At 43.3% G+C, this 12,801-nt stretch overlaps 1 protein-coding gene across 2 annotated transcripts in view; it reads right to left on the reverse strand.

Moving 5' to 3' along the window:
• MED27 (mediator complex subunit 27) overlaps positions 1-12,801 on the reverse strand; it is a 204,073-nt gene that overhangs the window by 139,594 nt on the left and 51,678 nt on the right. The window lies entirely within an intron of this gene.

Here is a 12,801-nt window from a genome sequence, read left to right on the forward strand (position 1 = left end):
TAAAGACAAATTAGTTCTGGGAACTCTTGCTTATAATAAAAACCACATAACTGGGTAGCCTACTGCATTAACTGGGAGCACAACACGGCCTATCATAAACATATATGAAACACACCGTGTGGTCAGCCTCAACATTCGGAACCACAAGTATCAGTCATAAGAAGAAGCTCCTGAGCATATCTTCCAACAAAGCATACAAATGGATACAGCCTCACCCAAGAGAACGGGATGGAGAAGTTCGTTTCACTCTTACATGTAATTGGAACAACACAGTGCCGCTAAGGACACAAAATACTTTCAGTGAGCTCCAGGCCTGCATCCTTTGCTTTGTTCTGGACAAACTGCTGAGCTTCGAAGTTACTCAGGACACGTCATTTTACTTCTCTAGACCTCCATTTCGCTATTGGAAAGGAGAAGTAACACTGCCTAATTCTAAACCCAACAGGACTTTAAAAAAAAATCCACCTTACTGAGTTACAATTTACATAAAATAAAATGCACACATTTTAAGTGTATAGTTTGATGATTTATGATAAGGTCTATACCTGTGAAACTGCCATCCCAATCCAGGTACAGACAATGTCCATCACTGCAAAAGTTCCCTTGTGCCCCAATGCAGTCAGTCTCCCCCCTCCCCACCCTCATCTCCTACCATCAGGATCTTTTGTTTTAAAATACAACTCATCATTCTCACTCTTTGCCAAGTGAAGCTTATATCCAAGCTGACATGTGACAGTGACTGCTATCTTCCTTTTTTAATCCCATACTTTTGTAATGTAGATCTTAAGAGTTGTCATCAATCTCTCAATAATAAAATTATCCTTGAAAGGTATTCCAATTTTGAACAGATGTAAATAAAACATTCAAATGTGAAAATGCCAAGCTAAGAATTTGGATTGAGACCATTTATAACATCCAATATGTTTCTTCTTCCCTTCTCAAATTAAGCAAGGTCCTTCAAACATTTATTTAGAATTAACTAAACATACAAATAGTAATTCACTCTGAAGCTCTGAATCAATTTCTTTTCAAAATGCTCCTTCAAGGCATAGATTTCCTTTGCAGAGTCAGCTACATTACAGTTCCTGGTAATGACACTGGTGACCACCATATCAAAGGGGCTGGGCCCTGCATGCAAAGGGTAATAACGTTCTGAAAAATAAATGGCTCACCTAAAGCCAGTGGGCTGCGTACAAATAGAGAGAGCAAGAAAACAGAACCAACTGAAATGATCTGCTTCTTGAAAGTGGCCATAAAAATGAAGATATCCAGTGACCCAGTAAGACCGAAATGTCTGTGTTTGGAGCATCCATATTGCTTTTTAACAGGCTCTTGATTTACTTGGTCGATTTGCTGTGAGAGCCTTATGGCTGCACAATACAAGACAAAGATGTATCACATTCATAATAAAAATGGAGCTCTTCTCAGGGTGGAAAGGGGGGGCATAATTTGGCTCTAACAACTCATCTTAGACCAATGAATTTTGCTCAAATTTGTTTTTCTCCTACAGATTTCTTAAATGGGAAATCAATGGAAGCAAGGGACAGTACAAGTTTGAAAGACAATGTTTCAAAATGTCAGCTACTTGGGTTTCGATCTTCCCCACCAGAATTTGCAATGAGTGCAATATGCATGGGGTTTTATGGAATTAAAGGAAAAGACAGCTTGGCAGGGGTCCCCTCCTGGCTCAAGGAATCATCTCTCCTTTTGGCTCTCCTCCTTCTTTGTATCTTATTAGGGTCCATGCAAGCTCAGCCATTCTGGCCCTGCTGACTCTTTGAGTGGAAGAGTCCTGCTAACTATGCAGAGTGGCAGGGTGATTTTGCCCACCTAGCATCATTTTGATCATTTGCTCAAACAAACAAAAAAACCCAAAACAGCAGAAATGCATGCTAGCTGCTGTCTTTTAAAGGGTTTAAAATGTCTACCATCTTGGGCACTCTCAACATAGACTGCACCTCTAAGAGCACACGGAGAGGGAAGGACTCCTCTTTCCAAAAAAACAAAACCTGCCCTTCAAAGCTGACTCACAGTGATTAAGCGACATTTGTTAATCATATATACGTATCCCAGTTTCCAGGAACACAGCTCCGACAGTCAAGATCTATAAGGGGCCCATTAAATATTTACCGAACCATCTTTATAATGGGAGAAAAGGTCAAAGTTAATAAAACTGACAGGCAGATCCTGTCCAACTGGATTTATACATTATTTAAGCACCAAATACTCCATTCCATGAAACACAGTTTAGATCTGAAAAGACTCTTGGAATACGTTCACTCAGCCAATGGTTCTAAAACAGCAGAAGGGAATTCGGAGCGAATCCACAAATTAACATTAAGAACATATCACTCCCCAAAATGCTGCCATAAGTTTTCAATTACAGGTTCTGTAATATTTTCTATAAAAATATATTTCAATAAACATACTTCACTCCAAATGTCTGTGGCATGGAAACAACTCTATTTCAAAAAGCAACTTATCAAAGTTCTAATGAGATTTTTCTATCCAAGATCATTTCTCCACTAACCAGCAAGAATAAAATGAAAGAGGGTGAGAAAGAAAACAATCTATTCTTTTAACTTCCACCTCACACAGATGTGGGGAATGGGAATGTTGATGTGGCGAGCATTTATTTACTGGTAAACTGCCTTTCCGTGCTAACAGCTATTTCAATGTTCTTTGGATTTAGAGAGCATTTCTCTCAGCTGCAATTGTGCTATTATTGTCAACTTCCTAATTTCTATGATTGACCTAGGACTTTTCAGTCAGTTCGCAACCTGTAGCCCTTTCTAATCAATTACGTCTACAAATTACCTCTAAACCTGGGAAAATCTCAACAACTCATAATGAGCTCTTAGACCTCTTAGAATTAGGAAAACCTCGATTTACTGGATATTTTCTTTAAAGTAACACTGTTTGGGGGCACCAGGTGGCTCAGTCAGTTAAGCGTCTGCCTTCGGCTCGGGTCATGATCCCGGGGCCCTGGGATCGAGCCCGGCCCGGCGTCAGGCTCCCAGCTCAGCGGGGAGTCTGCCTCTCCCTCTCCCTCTACCCCTCCCCCTGCTCATGCTCATTCTCTCTCTTAAATAAATAAATAAAATCTTAAAAAATATATAAATAAGGTAACACTGTTTTAGTAATATTAAACATGCGTAAGTGCCAAGGGTTACAAGGTGAGGTCCCTGTAAACTCTCCTGTGCAGACGGACAACCTCTGTAACCGGCATCCTCTTTGAAGATGTGCAACCAGACTCTGCTACTAATGAGAGCTGCGTGATCTTACACATCTCACCTCCCTCTCGACAAAACATGCATTCTATCTTCTCCTCGAGCTCCGAAGTTTCATTCCTTTGGGTTTCTGAAGGAGTTACATGGGTATCTGGTTTCATCATAAAATGGTGAAACAATGTCCCCACAATTTCACGCAATAACCCTTTTCACCCTAATAGGCTTGTTCTTTATAGAATCCGCTTTTAAAGAAGTCCAAATTTCTGAGGCCTAATTCAATTAGCTTTAATATGTTTCAAATTACAAATAACAACACATACTGGAAGGAAATATTATTAAAGTAAATTGTAAAAAACAGGATTCAAATGCAAAGTTTCTGCCTTATATCTTGGGTTCACAGAATCAGATGAGCAACCATGTCCTTTGGTTGGCTCTCCACTTGGTTGTCTTCCACATTGTTCTGAATGTTTCTATCTGCTCCAAGACAGAGAGAGGACCTGTTGTGCAACGGACAGAAGTTTGAGGAGCAAATAGAAGGAAAGTCACCATACCTATCACATTCAATATACTAATTAAGCCAGTGGCATTCAATCAGGTCTAGCACATAAAAGCTGAAACGTTTGCTAAAACCTCCCTGGGGTCCATGGTACAGCATCTATTCACTCCCAACATTATCCTATCCATGCCATATGGCCTGAATCCCACTTTAAGAAAACCTGACATTCAAAATTCTCAACATTTATAAGCCAGGTCAACCAAGGTTTGATTCTCCCCACTGTGAAAATCATGATCTCCTTTTCAAAGATTCACCGAAGGCTTCTTTTGGGGGGGAGGGGGTTGTAAAAAAAAAAAAGTTCTCCTCACCTTAAGACATAGCTTGCTTTATTTTTATTTTTAAAAACTTTAAGTACAATTTCATGTAAGTTTCTAAGAATACTAGCAAGACAGACTGGTACTTCTGGTAACTAAACCGTTTGGGTGAGGAGTGAGACAGAACTAAGTTAAATTCTGGCTGGCTTTGACAAAGGGCCCACGGGAGGGGAGGAAGAGATCAACAGGCTATGGAGCCCTGCCTCCTCCTCCCCCAGTCCCTCCAGGCCAGTTTCCCTTCTCTGAGCACAGAGCTTCTGCCCGTCACTGGGACTTGGCAGCCAGGAAAGGCAGCCTTGTGTTATTTCTTGGTCCAGGAATGAAGCTAAGCTGGCCACCTGGGGAGACATTTCTTGAGGGTGCAGACCTTGTTACTGATTACTCTGCATTCACAACAGTATTGAGGAGAGTGCACTGCATACAGGAGTAGCTAATGAATTTGTCAACAGGTAAGTGGACTGGCAGATTAGTAAAACTCCTATGGCCTGGCCTGGCCTGGCCTGTCACTGTAGCCAATACAGAGAACAGAATGGCCCCATCAGACAGTCCTCTTAAGGCTGGGCACTTACAGAAGCAAACACACTGCTTTGCAGGGGCTCACGTCACAGCAGAACCACAAGGAACCCCTCTTCCCTCTTATTCTAACTGCCCAAAATAATGGGTATGTCTAAACCTCTATTCAGGCTTGAGTTCAGGATAAGGCATCTATAGGGACTGCACTCGGATGACTTCAAATCATAGAACTCTAATGTCAAAGAAGGGCCTTGGAGACACCAACCTCCACCTGCCCCCCACCCCCATTTTATAGGAGAGGAGACTCGGGCCTTAGAGAAGTCATTGGCCCAAGGTCACACATGCCCAGAGGGGGAGGGTGCAGGGGGGCGGGGGCTAAGTGTGCTGCATCTTTCTACCTGGAGGACCTGACATTTGTGATCTCTGCCAGCAGGAGAGCACAGTGACTCCTCCCAGACAGGGAACTGAGACTGTGCTCAGGGAACACGATGTTAGCTAGCATCACTGGGATCTGTTCCTTTGTTTGCTCCCTTTACTTGGACCTCTTTTAGGTACCGAGATGTCACATGTTCCTCCCTTCTACTGACTCAAGTCATGTCTCATGTGGGTTGTTTGGGAAAGTTCTAAATTCTATCATTTTAAGGCTTTAATATCATTCACGGTTAAAAACCGTGGAAAAAAGAAATTAAGAAATCATAGAAACCTCAATATTGTCCAAAAATCTAAATTTTAGACTCGGCAATAACACATTTAACCGTCCTAGCATCTCCGCTATTTACCGTTCTCTGATGGGGCAATTGTGCTACTGCCTAATAGGTTTTTATAAATTCTCTTACTGTCCGGGAGAGTCCACACATATAATCTGTTTTTACTTAGGGACTCTCTTTGAGAATGTGTGTAATACATCATGAGAGCAGTAAGCAAGGACATTAGTCGTGTAGTATCACTTCCCCTGCAGATCCCGGGCCAAAACAGCCAGTGCTGGTTGGCATGAGTGTGTTGAAAATCCTTCCCAGGTGCAACGGAACACACCAAAGCTCACAGCCTTGATCTGAGGATAGTATGACACCTGGATCAAGTCATACCCCACATAGCTGGGATATGTGGATGTGGCTGGTTGGGGTGGGGGCGGGGGCCAATCTGAGATTCTCATGCAATCCCTATTTCCCCTAAACCATTAAACTAGACCTAATATTTGTGCAAAAACAGGAACACTTCATCACCACTTTGAGTTACAAGACCTTTGCCCCTCATTATTGAAATATATTTTGTTTCCAGCTAATGAGAAAAAAAACATGTATTACTCTAAAGCTCTGATTCTTCTTTTGAACATAATCCTAAGGAGAGAAACAAGCAAGCCTGTTATTATCTGTGCTAAGGAAAACAGCTACAGAAAAATACCATAAATCTAATTGTTTTGCTTGGGTTTTTATCTAAATATTAGCTAATGGTATTAGCTTCCTTCCTCCTTTTATCTCCTAACGTTTCTTTCAAATAGCCAATATTAAAAAAAAAAGAAAAAAGAAAGAAAAGAAAGAAAGAAAAACAACCTTAGATTTGAGCCTTTATGGGTAAATGATCTTTTTAACTTGGTCCAAACAGCATCAATAAACCATAAGAAGGAAGCCTCCAATTTATTTGCCTATTTGTTCTCTACTGGGAAGCTGGGTTTCAGGCCTTTCAATTACTAGGACAGCAGGACCCAAGTCAGGGCAGTGTTGCTGCCTGACTGGGGCATCATTTACATGCTAAATGCCATTTGGGTTTCTTTCCTCCTGCACATGAACCCTCAACTGTCCCAACTTCACAAACTGTCAAAGAAGCAAATAGAGAGGATGGGTAGCAGCCTTTTACTTTCTTTAAATCTCTGTAATGTTTAGGGTCGTTTAGAATGGTGCTTCTGGTACGTCGCAGATCTCGCACCTTTATTAATAGGCCTTTCTCCACAACTGCTCCTATTTACGCTACAGCTGTACATATGTTATCATACTTCAGAGATGCCAATCAGCTGGAAAAGATATCACTTATCCATCTGAGCAGATTCACTAACGAAGCAAACTGTGAACGTGGCTAAAAATGGAGGAAACCACCAGCAAGGAGACTACTGGTAAAGGAAGAGAGTAAAAAGACAAAAGAAAGCCATGAAGGGACAAGGACAGACAAGGGCATACTAGAATCCGTGTCTTCCTGTCTCTGTTACTCACCTCGCACCTCAGACCAGGCCCTCAACCTGTTTGCCCGGCGTGTTCTTAGAGAGCAATGCACGGTCATAAAGGAAGATCATGTTGGAGGCTCACCTGACCACTTAAGATGCAGGCAGGAAATAGAAATAGGATCCAAGCAAATGTGACAGTGTGTCAATGAGAGAATGCTAACAGATCATAAAAGCATAGTGACAATGAGTGAGAACATGCCCTGAGAACACAACATGGTGCCATCTTGTTCACCTATCCTCCTGTTAGAGGAAAAAGTCCACGGCGGATGGGTCATTTGTCCTTGTCTCCCAGCTAAGCTTGAACCAGCCCAGAATAATTACCCCTTTACACACTATATACTCAACAAAAACAGAATGTGTGCTTGACTCTGTTATGACTAAAGACAGAAGTAGCAGGGAAGAATGACACATCCCGGAATTATCTTTATGCTTCCACCAGAAATGCTGAATACTAGTCTCTAAATGCACACATAAGGCCTAGAACGAAAGTCTAAAAAAGGAGGCTGGATTATATCTAAGGCCCCTTCTAACACTGAAATCCTATGATGTTATATATAAATACTTCTCTTAAGAAAATGCAGTTCTGAACTTGACTTCCTAATATAAAAATCAACGCTGGTGAAATTTAAATATACTTATGAAGTGCAAACATTTCCCTAGTCACCAAAAGTCTCCAATGGAGGCAGTTACTGAGGGGGTGGGGAAAAGGCCCTCTGTGGTATTAGTTGAAACCAAGTGCAGGGTAGGGGCCTAATGGGCATGGAATGCTTACGGACATACCAAAATACCTTGTTTGTTCTTCTTCCCAAAGCATTCATAGCGGAGGCATGGGGGAAGAACTGAATATTCCCATGTAACACGTATATCCCTGGGTATTTCTCTTCCTTGCCCCCCTCCAAAAAAAGGGGGATGGTTTCAACTGAGAAATGAATAAAATGAAAACCACCAGACACTTGTAAATCACAAATCTAGACAATGAATGCCAAGTATTCGTCATCTGCCCAGTTATTACTGCATAGATTTCAGTCAAGAAACCAGTAAAGATGACTTTTTAAAATGGCCAATCCAATAAATATAAAATTATGATTAGATTATTATCAACCTCTCTTCTGGGCAGTAAAAATGATTCCTATGTGCCTTCCGGTCAGTTCAGGTTTAGCTGGAGCTTAACTCTACCATCTGCCAATGTCACTAAGTGTCCATTTCTGCTCCCAGCACCGTTTTCTTTACTGTCACATGCAGCGCCCATCAGCCTCCTCTGCTGTCAGCCAGGGAGGGATCTGGTCAGACTTCCCTCCAACCCTGATTTACCTGGGATATGAAGTAGGGAGAGGGGGGGCAGAGGGAAAGGTAGTACGGAGGAAGTGCAGAGAAAACTCGGAAGGAGAAGGGAAACAGGGAGCCATGTGATCATGATCTTTAAGATCTAGAACTATGATGTCAGACAAAGTGAAACAAGCAGGAGTGGAAGAGATGGAGGAACAGCTGTAGGAATGAGACAGGATATATCCAAAAGCCTTAAGCACAGTGCCCAGCAAAGATAGAGCCGTTCTTGTGATGATCAGATGTGACTACACCCAGAAATTCGCCACCTCCAACAATGCCAGATGACTGAATTTTCACAAAACGGAGTAGAATCATCATCTTTTAATCAAATACTGTCACCCCAAACATGTCAGATAATAAACTGGTAAGTATAATGGAAAAAAGTGGGGAAATGTACCCTACAGGCTGTTCTGAATAAGCAGCTGTGTAGAGAAGGAATCCCAACTCAATTCTTGTACAATCAAGGAGAACCCATCACACTGATGGTCCTTCTAGGCCGACTCTGAGTAAAACTCTCAATACAACCAGGACAATCGTATGAGGCCTGTGGAAACACCGGAAGCACTCTAAATGAAAAGCAACCCAGAGGATTAGTCGGGAAGCTCCTTCTACTATACTGGGGAAATTGTTCTTTTTAATCTACACACAACCCAAATGCCCAGAAAGTTGGCTCAACCTTGATGTATTCAACAATCAAGTTATGGAGTATTTCTCACACAACCCGCAAAGTACTCAGCACTGGAAGATCAAAGTCTCTTCTCAGACTCCTAGGACTTGATTCCTTCTTTAGAGGAATGTTGAAGGTTTTTTTGTTGGTTTAAGTTCTGGCTGCGATTGTCTACAAGTACTTGAAAGTATGAGAAGTATGAGAAAAGGCAAGGTAGATGTCAGCCTAAGTGGTAGGATTTTCCTATGATAAATATAGGGCTATGATTTTTTTGTTTGGAATTTTAAAAACCCTAAACCATACCTACTAACAGGGGGTATATTTTTGGTTTACAATGAACAACAGGTCAGAGTGAATTTTCCACTGATCAATGTGACCGAGGCATGATTTCTACTATTGTTAATCTAATGAAGAATGCAGGTATGTAGTCAATTGTCTGGATATAAATCACAGGCCCTGCACTTAAGCGTGTGGCTAGGGGTGAGTTGTTCAACTTTCTGGAGCTTCTGTTCTTTCCTTCTATTACTGGGGATGATGATGCTATGCAATACTACTTGATTACTCTAGAAGCAGTCCGGGGTTTCACTGAGCAAAACCACACTCAGGTTCTTGAAGTTAGTGAGGGTTAAATACATGAAAGTGCTGAGCAAAATGACTGGCACAAAATACACAATAAAGGTTAATTGTGAATATTATTAACAGGCTGAGATTGCTGAGCCATTAACAATTAGACTGAGTATCAAGGATGATTCAGCCAATGACTGGAAGGCCTTGCTTCTGACCAAAAAAAAAACCTTCGAGGAGCTGGACCAGCGAAAAACAGGCCTATTTTCTGGGAGGATCTGGGGAAGCGGCGTGTATAGGGTTTGCTGGACCATTAGGCTGGAGCCCCTGCTCTGATGTGCAAGTTACTTACTCCCATGATGTTTGAAGCCCTACTGAAACTTGCCAAATTCTGCTGTGAAGAACAAAGCAAGCAACCAAAATGGGGATCAGCAGCACCCAGCTGGGAATGTCCAAGAAGGAATATTCACAACACATCACTAACCACATCCATCCAGAAGATCTCGGATGTGGGAAGGAGACTTCTTTGGGGCCAGGGGTAGGAACATAAGAACAGGCAACTGATGCCACATCCAGTGTTTTGTTTTCATCCATGAAACTCAAATAAATAGGCTGCCTTTCCCTTAAGGACCTGGCATGCAGGGAGCTGAGAAGAGTTGGAGCTTGTTCGAGCCAGTCCAGAAGGCTTCCTGAACCACCTTTTATAGGGCCGATCGCTGTACATTACAGTATTTTTGTGCATGTATCTATCTCTACTCTTTTTCTCAACTGTAAGCCTCAAGAAAGCCGGAACTGTCTCATCAGCAACCAGTAAGAGGCAGGGTCAGGATCGGAATCCAGACAGCCTGGCTGGAGGGTCACTGCTCTGTCACTACTACACCATTAGGCCTCTCCAGAATTTTACATGTTCTCAATAAGTATTTTTTAAACAAATGAATACATAATTAGCATGAGAAGAGATCTGAACTCAATGTCAAAGTACGGTAGGAATTTGGATTCTGAATCCTGCACAAGGTCCCCATAAAGAAGGGAAGATGATGGGGTTCTCCTGCCTCCCCTATTGCCCAGCTCAGCCTTCTCAGGCTGCAACGAGCAGCCCCAGGGAAGTGGCAGAGACTGGAGATGTGTCCCGGACAGCAGGAAGAGCTCCGACAGTCCCCTGCCCTTCTCCTCCTGCAGCTCGTGCCTTCTGAGCCCCTGGCCACTTGCTGTCACTTCCATCTCTACTGCAGACCATCGTTCTCCTCGCCCTTGCTCACAGCCAGGCCTGCTGCTGTGTGAGTGAGTGTGCAAACCTGGGTGCACACACCTTTTCATGCCCTCGGTGCCTGCTGGTGTCTCACACAGGAGAAACAGAGGACGGGACAAGAATCTGCCGGTACACAGCAACATTTTCCCCCACAATATAAAGATGTATAGGAAGTTCTTAAAGTCAAAAGCTTTCTCACCAACGTGGCACCAAAACCCCTCTGACAGCAAAAACTGACATGAACTGATGTGAGTTTATTGAAATCTTAATTTATCTCACTTAGCGTGAATAGTCTAACATTTTGCTACACAGTATTTGATTACAGGGTGCTGCCCCAGACCCTGCTGGAGAAATTAATGTAATATGTGGTATACGAACCATACTGTCTTTGAGTAATCCAAAATATTCTAAAATCCAAAATACATTCAGATCCCAAGAGCTCTGGAACAGGAGCTGGGAGCCCGTGCCGTGCAGCGGAGCGTGGGGTACCGGGCACAGCGCCCGTGCCAGTCTGTATTTCATAAACTGCTGGCGGCCTTTGACTTAGGCACCCATCTCTGATCCAAGTGGCCACAGCCAGTCTACAGAGGCACAGGGCCCAGGGCACAGAGCGTGACAGCCTGCCATACTGGAATTCCACTGCTCCACCCCGGCTCTCTGTCCCCCGCCACTCCGGCCCGCTTCCCCTCCGAGAACACCCAAGCTCACTCCTGTCTTAGGGCCCCTCTCACTAGCTGTCCCCTCTACCTGGGACACTCTTTTCCCTGATCTTTGCATGCCTGACTTCTCATGCAGGTCTCAACCTGCACCTCACCTTCTCAGAGAGCCTTCTCTGGCCCCCGAAACGACAGGAGCCTCCAGGTACTCTCTTGCACACCATGGTGTTTTATCTTAATCATAGCAGTAAACCCAACTAGGTATTTTATACATATTGTTTGTTTCTTTGTTTAGTGTATATCTCCCCGACCTCACCGCCACCCCTACCCCCATCCCTACACCAGAATATAATAAGCTCCATTAGGACAGAGACTGTGGCTCTCTCAGTCACTACTACAGCTCCAACACCTAGAACAGTGCTTGGCACCGAGTTGTAAATAAATTCTTGCTGAATAAATAAGAAAGCACTCAGACAATGCCTATCGGCATTGCAGGGACTGTGCACAGCCAGACCCATACACCCTGCCTAAACAAATTAAAAATCCATATTACTCCCAAATGGTATGAATTTTTTACACCTTCTGTGGACTTTATTTGGTAGACTCTTGGGGGAGGGGTGTCGCTGAGGGTCCTCAGCAGGGAGTGGTACAATCGAAGGGCACCACAGCCTTCAGGTCAGTTTTCAAAGCACAGCCAGAGACCATCTGCATCAGAATCATCTGGAGCGAGCTCAGACTGCAGGCTCCCGCCTCAAATCTGCTGGATCTGAATCTCTGCAGAGGAACCCCGGAATCAGCACTGCAAGAAGCAAAGCAGGCAGCCTTACAACGTGTCTTACCATCACAGCACAACCTCAGAAATACTTGTGACTCACTGACTGATTCGAGAAGTCTTCTCCACCTGGGACCCAGCAAGAATATGCTACAGACGCAAACCTCAGGCAGGTCACACCCGGCTAACGTAAGGACGCAGCCCTAGCTGGCCCACCACACGGACCCAGGGTTGCAACACAGAGGCAGAGTGCTTCCAACATTCGAGAGGCCCCCAGCTTTGCAACTCCTATGGGAAGTCTGGCTGTTTCATGCATAGATCGCTGAGGAGCGGTGAAGAGCAGCATAGGGACAAACAGTAGCCACTGAGAGCTTTGGAATTCTGATGTCCTATTCTAGCGCTCAACTACACCTGATTAAGCAAATACAGAACATGCACCGCAGGAGTCTTCAAATAGTTAAATTTTCAATCTTTATAAAAAAGAAAATCCATCAGGTTTGATTGATAAGTGTACTTTTTAAAACTAAGAGTAAAAAAGTGAAGATTGGCAACATTTTTTGCCATATAATTTGCTTTCTTTGCCTTTTCCACAGCACTGCACATAAATCAAAGAAATGTTAAAGAGGCCCATATATCACCAACTGGCATTTCAAAACTATTTACCGAGTCTTTAACAGACACAGGCCAGAGTATGGAAAACCATGACCAGGGAGGCAGAAATTAAAGGGAGAAAATTAAC

This window comes from Phoca vitulina, unplaced genomic scaffold, assembly GCF_004348235.1.
Source record: "Phoca vitulina isolate PV1807 unplaced genomic scaffold, GSC_HSeal_1.0 scaffold21, whole genome shotgun sequence".
NCBI lineage: Eukaryota > Metazoa > Chordata > Mammalia > Carnivora > Phocidae > Phoca > Phoca vitulina.